Source organism: Bombina bombina, chromosome 2 (assembly GCF_027579735.1).
Source record: "Bombina bombina isolate aBomBom1 chromosome 2, aBomBom1.pri, whole genome shotgun sequence".
Classification (NCBI taxonomy): Eukaryota; Metazoa; Chordata; class Amphibia; order Anura; family Bombinatoridae; genus Bombina; species Bombina bombina.
This window is the reverse complement of record NC_069500.1, coordinates 6,023,565-6,034,708: the sequence shown is the minus strand read 5'-3', so window position 1 is coordinate 6,034,708 and position 11,144 is coordinate 6,023,565.

Here is an 11,144-nt window from a genome sequence, read left to right as displayed (position 1 = left end):
CGTCGAACAGTTCGGGACATCACTACTCACAGGTACATAGTCTGGATCGATATAACGCTGCGTAATAATTTCGTTATTTCCGCCTGTAATATCGTCAGCGAGCAGCAATGGTACAAAGTTGTCACCTACACGCTGATGTTCTATGATGTCGGTGTAGATAAAAAGTGTGTAAAATCCTGCTTTTATATCCCAATATAAACTTCAATTGTCCTTCTTGCGAGCCTGTGTGTTAAAGTCATTTCTGAATCCGTGATTATTATGCCCTAAAATATGCGTTAACTTAATTGAAACGGTAATGATACTGCCACTACTACCTACTACTCAAACTGTCCATGCTAATTCATCGTACTTTAGCTTCACGTCAATACTTATATTTTGAAGCGTGGATAATTTATCATTAATAGCTCTAACTAACTCATGCATATCTTTATAATAACCAGGCTTCACATGCACATAAGTGATTGGTTTGTTCTGCGTTGTGATAGTTATTTTGAAATCAGACTCTTCAAGAAGATCAAACGTGTGGGGGTACATAACCTCTCTTACGCCAACCTCCCATTCGCCTTTTAATGTAACAGGTTTAGCTAGCTTTGTTGTAAAACTAGAAATGTCATTGTTAGGGAACATATGGTAGGAGGCGTTACTTAGTAGGGTTAAACAAAAAGATGACTGCTCCATTATACTATAACGTTGTTAACTGACTTTTGGTACCCAACTGATGAATTTATTTAAGTAACCTCTCCACTTCACATAACAGTAATTGGCAAGAGTCCATGAGCTAGTGACGTATGGGATATACAATCCTACCAGGAGGGGCAAACCTCAAATGTCTATAAATACACCTCCCACCACAACCACAACTCAGTTTTTACAAACTTTGCCTCCTATGGAGGTGGTGAAGTAAGTCTGTGCTTGAGTTTTTTGTTTTTCTTCTATGATAAGCGCTTCTAAGCATTCTGAAGCCCAATTCCTCTCAGAGTACAGTGTTTGTCAGAGGAATGTGAAGAGAGTATCACCTATTGATTTTTATGGTTTCACTCATGGGAAATCTTTTCAAGGGTTCTCTGTTATCGGTCGTAGGGATTCATCTCCTACCTCCCTTTTCAGATTGATGATATACTCTTATACCATTACCTCTACTGGGGGGGAAGGGAGTTTTTTTGTCCCAGGATAAAAAATCTAAGGGAAAAACTAGAGCTTCTAATCGGTTTTGTTCGTTTTGTCAGAATAGAGAACAGAAAACCACTCCTACCCCTAAGGACTCTGGCTCCAATTGAAAGCGATCTTCGAGTTGGAATAAATCCAAGCCTTTTAAGAAACCAAAACCAGCCACCAAAACTGCATGAAGGTGCGGCCCTCAATCCAGTTCTACTGGTGGGGGGCAGACTGAAATTATTTCAAGACGTTTGGGCAGGTTCCGTTCAGAATCATTGGATTCAGAATATTGTCTCTCAAGGGTATCAAATAGGTTTTAGAATAAGACCTCCTGTGAGAAGGTTTTTTTGTCTCTCACGTTCTATCAAATCCTGTAAAAGCTCAGCCCTTTCTGAAATGTGTTTCAGATCTGGAGCTTTCAGGGGTAATTGTACCAGTTCCACTTCTGGAACAGGGTTTGGGTTTATATTCAAATCTGTTCATTGTCCCGAAGAAGGTAAATTTATTCAGACCAGTTCTGCATATGAAATTTTTGAATCACTTTTTAAGGGTCCCTTTCAAGATGGTGACTATAAGGACTATTCTGCCTTTTGTTCAGCAAGGACATTATATGTCTACAATAGACTTGCAGGATGCATAGCTTCATATTCCGATTCATCCAGACCACTATCAGTTTCTGAGATTCTCTTTTCTAGACAAGCATTACCAATTTGTTGCTCTTCCATTTGGCCTAGCAACAGCTCCAAGAATCTTTTCAAAGGTTCTCGGTGCCCTTCTATCTGTAATCAGAGAATAGGGTATTGCGGTGTTTCCTTATTTGGACGATATCTTGGTACTCGCTCAATCTTTTCATTTAGCAGAATCTCCCACAAATCAACTAGTGTTGTTTCTTCATAGACATGGTTGGAGGATCAATTTACCAAAAAGTTCCTGGATTCCTCAGACAAGGGTCACATTTTTAGGCTTCCAGATAGATTCAGTGTCCATGACTCTGTCTCTAACAGACAAGAGACGAATAAAATTGGTTTCTGCCTGTTGGCACCTTCAGTCTCAGTCATTCCCTTCAGTAGCTACAGTATGTGCATGGAAGTTTTAGGTCTCATGACTGCAGCATCGGACGCGATCCCCTTTGCTCGTTTTTACATGAGACCTCTGCAGATTTTTATGCTGAATCAATGGTGCAGGGATTATACAAAGATATCACAATTAATATCCTTAAATACCAACACTCAACTCAGAGACCTAGGCAGTGATTCACACTCTCTTAGCCAGAGACATTGGCAGTGATTCACCTTACCCTAGCTAGAGACCCCCAGCAGTGATTCACCCTCTCCTAGACATAGACCCCTGGCAGTGATTCACACTCTCCTAGCCAGAAACCCCTGGCAGTGATTCACCTTACCCTAGCTAGAGAACCCCAGCAGTGATTCGCCCTCTCCTAGACATAGACCCCTGGCAGTGATTCACACTCTCCTAGCCAGAAACCCCTGGCAGTGATTCACCTTACCCTAGCTAGAGAACCCCAGCAGTGATTCACCCTCTCCTAGACATAGACCCCTGGCAGTGATTCACACTCTCCTAGCCGGAGACATCGGCAGTGATTCACCTTACCCTAGCTAGAGACCCCCAGCAGTGATTCACCCTCTCCTAGACATAGACCCCTGGCAGTAATTCACCCTCTCCTAGACAGAGACCTCGGCAGTAATTCACCCTCTCCTAGCCAGAGACCTCTGCAGATTTTTATGCTGAATCAATGGTGCAGGGATTATACAAAGATATCACAATTAATATTCTTAAATACCAACACTCAACTCAGAGACCTAGGCAGTGATTCACACTCTCTTAGCCAGAGACATCGGCAGTGATTCACCTTACCCTAGCTAGAGACCGCCAGCAGTGATTCACCATCTCCTAGACAGAGACCCCTGGCAGTGATTCACACTCTCATAGCCAGAGACCCCCAGCAGTGATTCACCCTCTCCTAGACAGAGACATTGGCAGTAATTCATCTTCTCCTAGCCAGAGACCCCCAGCAGTGATTTACACTTTCCTAGCCAGAGACCTCAACAGTGATTTAACCTCTTCTAGTCAGAGACCCCTGGCAGTGATTCACCCTCTCCTAGCCAGAGACCCCCAGCAGTGATTCACCCTCTCCTAGACAGAGACCTTGGCAGTAATTCATCTTCTCCTAGCCAGAGACCCCCAGCAGTGATTTACACTTTCCTAGCCAGAGACCTCAACAGTGATTTAACCTCTTCTAGTCAGAGACCCCTGGCAGTGATTCACCCTCTCCTAGCCAGAGACCCCCCAGCAGTGATTCACCCTCTCCTAGACAGAGACCTTGGCAGTAATTCATCTTCTCCTAGCCAGAGACCCCCAGCAGTGATTTACACTTTCCTAGCCAGAGACCTCAACAGTGATTTAACCTCTTCTAGTCAGAGACCCCTGGCAGTGATTCACCCTCTCCTTGCCAGAGACCGTGGCAGTGATTCACCCTCTCCTAGCCAGAGATCCCTGGCAGTGATTCGCCCTCTCCTAGCCAGAGACCCCCAGCAGTGATTCACCCTCTCCTAGACAGAGACCTTGGCAGTAATTCATCTTCTCCTAGCCAGAGACCCCCAGCAGTGATTTACACTTTCCTAGCCAGAGACCTCAACAGTGATTTAACCTCTTCTAGTCAGAGACCCCTGGCAGTGATTCACCCTCTCCTTGCCAGAGACCGTGGCAGTGATTCACCCTCTCCTAGCCAGAGATCCCTGGCAGTCATTCGCCCTCTCCTAGCCAGAGACCCCTGGCAGTGATTCACCCTCTCCTAGCCAGAGACCCCTGGCAGTGATTCACCCTCTCCTAGCCAGAGACCCCTGGCAGTGATTCACCCTCTCCTAGCCAGAGACCCCTGGCAGTGATTCACCCTCTCCTAGCCAGAGACCCCTGACAGTGATTCACCCTCTCCTACCCAGAGACCCCTGGCAGTGATTCACTCTATCCTAACCAGAGACTCCCGGCAGTGATTCACCCTCTCCTAGCCAGAGGCCCCTGGCAGGGATTCACCCTCTCCAAGCCAGAGAACCCTGGCAGTGATTCACCCTCTCCTAGCCAGAGACCTTGGCAGTGATTCACCCTCTCCTAGCCAGACACCCCCATCAGTGATTCACAATCTCCTAGCCAGAGACCCCCAGCAGTGATTCACCCTCTCCTAGCCAGAGACCTCGGCAGTGATTCACCTTCTCCTAGCCAGAGACCCCCAGCAGTGATTAACCCTCTCCTAGACAGAGACCTCGGCAGTGATTCATCTTCTCCTAGCCAGAGACCCCCAGCAGTGATTTACACTTTCCTAGCCAGAGACCTCAACAGTGATTTAACCTCTTCTAGTCAGAGACCCCTGGCAGTGATTCACCCTCTCCTAGCCAGAGATCCCTGGCAATGATTCACCCTCTCCTAGCCAGAGACCCCCGGCAGTGATTCACCCTCTCCTAGCCAGAGGCCCCTGGCAGGGATTCACCCTCTCCAAGCCAGAGAACCCTGGCAGTGATTCACCCTCCCCTAGGCAGAGACCTGGGCAGTGATTTACCTTCTCACAGCCAGAGACCCCCAGCAATGATTTACCCTCTCCTAGCCAGAGACCGTGGCAGTGATTCAACCTCTCCTAGCCAGAGATCACCGTCAGTGATTCACCCTCTCCTAGCCAGAGATCCCTGGCAGTGATTCACCCTCTCCTAGCCAGAGACCCCTGTCAGTGATTCACCCTCTCCTAGCCAGAGACCCCTGGCAGTGATTTACACTCTCCTAGCCAGAGACCACTGGCAGTGATTCACTCTCTCCTAGCCAGAAACCCCTGGCAGTGATTCCCCCTCTCCTAGCCAGAGACCCCCGGCAGTGATTTACACTTTCCTAGCCAGAGACCTCAACAGTGATTCACCCTCTCCTAGCCAGAGAACCCCGGCAGTGATTCACCCTCTCCTATCCAGCCTCCCTTGGCAGGGATTCACCCTCTCCAAGCCAGAGACCCCTGGCATTGATTCACCGTCTCCTAGCCAGAGAACACTGGCAGTGATTCACCCTCTCCTAGCCAGAGAACCCTGGCAGTGATTCACCCTCTCCTAGCCAGAGACCTTGGCAGTGATTCACCCTCTCCTAGCCAGACACCCCCATCAGTGATTCACAATCTCCTAGCCAGAGACCCCCAGCAGTGATTCACCCTCTCCTAGCCAGAGACCTCGGCAGTGTTTCACCTTCTCCTAGCCAGAGACCCCCAGCAGTGATTAACCCTCTCCTAGCCAGAGACCTTGGCAGTGATTCAAATTCTCCTAGCCAGAGACCTAGGCAGTGATTCACCCTCTCCTAGCCAGAGACCCCCGGCAGTGATTCATCCTTTACTAGCCAGAGACCCCCGGCAGTGATTCACCCTCTCCTAGCCAGAGGCCCCTGGCAGTGATTCACCCTCTCCTAGCCAGAGACCCCCGGCAGTGATTCACCCTCTCCTAGCCAGAGGCCCCTGGCAGTGATTCACCCTCTCCTAGCCAGAGACCCCTGGCATTGATTCACCCTCTCCTAGCCAGAGAAACCTGGCAGTGATTCACCCTCTCCTAGCCAGAGACCTTGGCAGTGATTTACCTTCTCCTAGCCACAGCCCCCCAGCAATGATTTACCCTCTCCTACCCAGAGATCGCTGGCAGTGATTCACCCTCTCCTAGCCAGAGACTCCTGGCAGTGATTCACCCTCTCCTAACCAGAGATCCCTTGCAGTTATTCACTCTCTCCTAGCCATAAACCCCTGGCAGTGATTCACCCTCTCCTATCCAGAGACTCCCGGCAGTTATTCACCCTCTCCTAGCCAGACACCCCCATCAGTGATTCACCCTCTCCTAGCCAGAGACCCCCGGCAGTGATTTACCCTCTCCTAGCTAGACACCCCCGTCAGTGATTCATCCTCTCCTAGTCAGAGACCCCCAGCAGTGATTCATCCTCTCCTAGCCAGAGACCCCCGGCAGTGATTCACCCTCTCCTAGCCAGAGACCCCCGGCAGTGATTCACCCTCTCCTATCCAGACTCCCCTGGCAGGGATTCACCTTCTCCAAGCCAGAGACCCCTGGCATTAATTCACTGTCTCCTAGCCAGAGTACCCTGGCAGTGATTCACCCTCTCCTAGCCAGAGAACCCTGGCAGTGATTCACCCTCTCCTAGCCAGAGACCTTGGCAGTGATTCACACTCTCTTAGCCAGAGACATCGGCAGTGATTCACCCTCTCCTAGCCAGAGACCCCCAGCAGTAATTCACCCTCTCCTAGCCAGAGACCCCCGGCAATGATTCACCCTCTCCTAGCCAGAGATCCCCGGCAGTGATTCACCCTCTCCTAGCCAGAGACCCCCGGCAGTGATTCACCCTCTCCTAGCCAGAGGCCCCTGGCAGTGATTCACCCTCTCCTAGCCAGAGATCCCTGGCAGTGATTCACCCTCTCCTAGCCAGAGACCCCTGGCAGTGATTCACCCTCTCCTAGCCAGAGACCCCCGGCAGTTATTTACCCTCTCCTAGCCAGAGACCCCTGGCAGTAATTCACCCTCTCCTAGCTAGAGACCCCCAGCAGTGATTCACCCTCTCCTAGCCAGAGACCCCCAGCAGTGATTCACCCTCTCCTAGCCAGAGACCTCAGCAGTGATTCACCTTCTCCTAGCCAGAGACCCCCAGCAGTGATTCACCCTCTCCTAGCCAGAGACCTTGGCAGTGATTCAAATTCTCATAGCCAGAGACCCCCGGAGTGATTCACTCTCTTCTAGCCAGAGGCCCCTGGCAGTGATTCACCCTCTCCTAGCCAGAGATCGCTGGCAGTGATTCACCCTCTCCTAGCCAGAGACCCCTGGCAGAGATTCACCCTCTCCTAGCCAGAGACCCCCAGCAGTGATTCACCCTCTCCTACCCAGAGACCGTGGCAGTGATTAAACCTCTCCTAGCCAGAGAACCCTGGCAGTGATTCACCCTCTCCTAGCCAGAGACCCCCGGCAGTGATTCACCCTCTCCTATCCAGAGGCCCCTGGCATTGATTCACCCTCTCCTAGCCAGAGAACCCTGGCAGTGATTCACCCTCTCCTAGCCAGAGAACCCTGGCAGTGATTCACCCTCTCCTAGCCAGAGAGCCCTGGCAGTGATTCAACCTCTCCTATCCAGACACCCCCATCAGTGATTCACAATCTGCTAGCCAGAGACCCCCAGCAGTGATTCACCCTCTCCTAGCCAGAGACCTCTGCAGTGATTCACCTTCTCCTAGCCAGAGACCCCCAGCAGTAATTCACCCTCTCCTAGCCAGAGACCCCCGGCAATGATTCACCCTCTCCTAGCCAGAGACCTTGGCAGTGATTCAAATTCTCCTAGCCAGAGACCTAGGCAGTGATTCAACCTCTCCTAGCCAGAGACCCCCAGCAATAATTCACCCTCTCCTAGCCAGAGACCCCCGGCAATGATTCACCCTCTCCAAGCCAGAGACCCCCGGCAATGATTCACCCTCTCCAAGCCAGAGACCCCCGGCAGTGATTCACCCTCTCCTAGCCAGAGACCCCCCGGCAGTGATTCACCCACTCCTAGCCAGAGACCCCAGGCAGTGATTCACCCTCTCCTAGCCAGAGACCCCTGGCATTGATTCACCCTCTACTAGCCAGAGAACCCTGGCAGTGATTCACCCTCTCCTAGTCAGAGACTTTGGCAGTGATTTACCTTCTCCTGCCAGAGACCCCTGACATTGATTCACCCTCTCCTAGCCAGAGATCCCTGGCAGTGATTCACCCTCTCCTAGACAGAGACCCCTGGCAGTGATTCACCCTCTCCTAGACATAGACCCCCGGCAGTGATTCACCCTCTCCTAGCCAGAGGCCCCTGGCAGTGATTCACCCTCTCCTAGCCAGAGACCCCTGGCATTGATTCACCCTCTCCTAGCCAGAGAAACCTGGCAGTGATTCACCCTCTCCTAGCCAGAGACCTTGGCAGTGATTTACCTTCTCCTAGCCACAGCCCCCCAGCAATGATTTACCCTCTCCTACCCAGAGATCGCTGGCAGTGATTCACCCTCTCCTAGCCAGAGACTCCTGGCAGTGATTCACCCTCTCCTAACCAGAGATCCCTTGCAGTTATTCACTCTCTCCTAGCCATAAACCCCTGGCAGTGATTCACCCTCTCCTATCCAGAGACTCCCGGCAGTTATTCACCCTCTCCTAGCCAGACACCCCCATCAGTGATTCACCCTCTCCTAGCCAGAGACCCCTGGCAGTGATTTACCCTCTCCTAGCTAGACACCCCCGTCAGTGATTCATCCTCTCCTAGTCAGAGACCCCCAGCAGTGATTCACCCTCTCCTAGCCAGAGACCCCCGGCAGTGATTCACCCTCTCCTATCCAGACTCCCCTGGCAGGGATTCACCTTCTCCAAGCCAGAGACCCCTGGCATTGATTCACTGTCTCCTAGCCAGAGAACCCTGGCAGTGATTCACCCTCTCCTAGCCAGAGAACCCTGGCAGTGATTCACCCTCTCCTAGCCAGAGACCTTGGCAGTGATTCACACTCTCTTAGCCAGAGACATTGGCAGTGATTCACCCTCTCCTAGCCAGAGACCCCCAGCAGTAATTCACCCTCTCCTAGCCAGAGACCCCCGGCAATGATTCACCCTCTCCTAGCCAGAGATCCCTGGCAGTGATTCACCCTCTCCTAGCCAGAGACCCCCGGCAGTGATTCACCCTCTCCTAGCCAGAGGCCCCTGGCAGTGATTCACCCTCTCCTAGCCAGAGATCCCTGGCAGTGATTCACCCTCTCCTAGCCAGAGACCCCTGGCAGTGATTCACCCTCTCCTAGCCAGAGACCCCCGGCAGTTATTTACCCTCTCCTAGCCAGAGACCCCTGGCAGTAATTCACCCTCTCCTAGCTAGAGACCCCCAGCAGTGATTCACCCTCTCCTAGCCAGAGACCCCCAGCAGTGATTCACCTTCTCCTAGCCAGAGACCTCAGCAGTGATTCACCTTCTCCTAGCCAGAGACCCCCAGCAGTGATTCACCCTCTCCTAGCCAGAGACCTTGGCAGTGATTCAAATTCTCATAGCCAGAGACCCCCGGAGTGATTCACTCTCTTCTAGCCAGAGGCCCCTGGCAGTGATTCACCCTCTCCTAGCCAGAGATCGCTGGCAGTGATTCACCCTCTCCTAGCCAGAGACCCCTGGCAGAGATTCACCCTCTCCTAGCCAGAGACCCCCAGCAGTGATTCACCCTCTCCTACCCAGAGACCGTGGCAGTGATTAAACCTCTCCTAGCCAGAGAACCCTGGCAGTGATTCACCCTCTCCTAGCCAGAGACCCCCGGCAGTGATTCACCCTCTCCTATCCAGAGAACCCTGGCATTGATTCACCCTCTCCTAGCCAGAGAACCCTGGCAGTGATTCACCCTCTCCTAGCCAGAGAACCCTGGCAGTGATTCACCCTCTCCTAGCCAGAGAACCCTGGCAGTGATTCAACCTCTCCTATCCAGACACCCCCATCAGTGATTCACAATCTGCTAGCCAGAGACCCCCAGCAGTGATTCACCCTCTCCTAGCCAGAGACCTCTGCAGTGATTCACCTTCTCCTAGCCAGAGACCCCCAGCAGTAATTCACCCTCTCCTAGCCAGAGACCCCCGGCAATGATTCACCCTCTCCTAGCCAGAGACCTTGGCAGTGATTCAAATTCTCCTAGCCAGAGACCTAGGCAGTGATTCAACCTCTCCTAGCCAGAGACCCCCAGCAATAATTCACCCTCTCCTAGCCAGAGACCCCCGGCAATGATTCACCCTCTCCAAGCCAGAGACCCCCGGCAATGATTCACCCTCTCCAAGCCAGAGACCCCCGGCAGTGATTCACCCTCTCCTAGCCAGAGACCCCCGGCAGTGATTCACCCACTCCTAGCCAGAGACCCCAGGCAGTGATTCACCCTCTCCTAGCCAGAGACCCCTGGCATTGATTCACCCTCTACTAGCCAGAGAACCCTGGCAGTGATTCACCCTCTCCTAGTCAGAGACTTTGGCAGTGATTTACCTTCTCCTGCCAGAGACCCCTGACATTGATTCACCCTCTCCTAGCCAGAGATCCGTGGCAGTGATTCACCCTCTCCTAGACAGAGACCCCTGGCAGTGATTCACCCTCTCCTAGCCAGAGACCCCCGGCAGTGATTTTCCCTCTCCTAGCCAGAGACCCCTGGCAGTGATTTTCCCTCTCCTAGCCAGAAACCCCTGCTGTGATTCACCCTCTCCTATCCAGAGACTCCCGGCAGTGATTCACCCTCTCCTAGCCAGAGACCCCCGGCAGTGATTCCCCCTCTCCTAGCCAGAGACACCCATCAGTGATTCACCCTCTCCTAGCCAGAGACCCCCAGCAGTGATTCACCCTCTCCTAGCCAGAGACCCCAAGCAGTGATTCACCCTCTCCTAGCCAGAGACCTTGGCAGTGATTCAAATTCTCATAGCCAGAGACCTAGGTAGTGATTCACCCTCTCCTAGCCAGAGACCCCCAGCAGTGATTCACCCTCTCCTAGCCAGATACCCCCCGCAGTGATTTACCCTCTCCTAGACAGATACCTCAGCAGTGATTCACCTTCTCCTAGCGAGAGACCCCCGACAGTGATTTACCCTTTCCTAGCCAGAGACCCCAGGCAGTGATTCACCCTCTCCTAGCCAGAGACCCCCGGCAATGATTCACCCTCTCCTAGCCAGAGACCCCTGGCAGTGATTCACTCTCTCCTAGCCAGAGACCCCCGGCAATGATTCACCCTCTCCTAGCCAGAGACCCCCGGCAGTGATTCACTCTCTCCTAGCCAAAGGCCCCTGGCAGTGATTCACCCTCTCCTAGCCAGGGGCCCCTGGCAGTGATTCACCCTCTCCTAGCCAGAGACCCCTGGCAGAGATTCACCCTCTCCTAGCCAGAGACCCCCAGCAGTGATTCACCCTCTCCTACCCAGAGAACCCTGGCAGTGATTAAACCTCTCCTAGC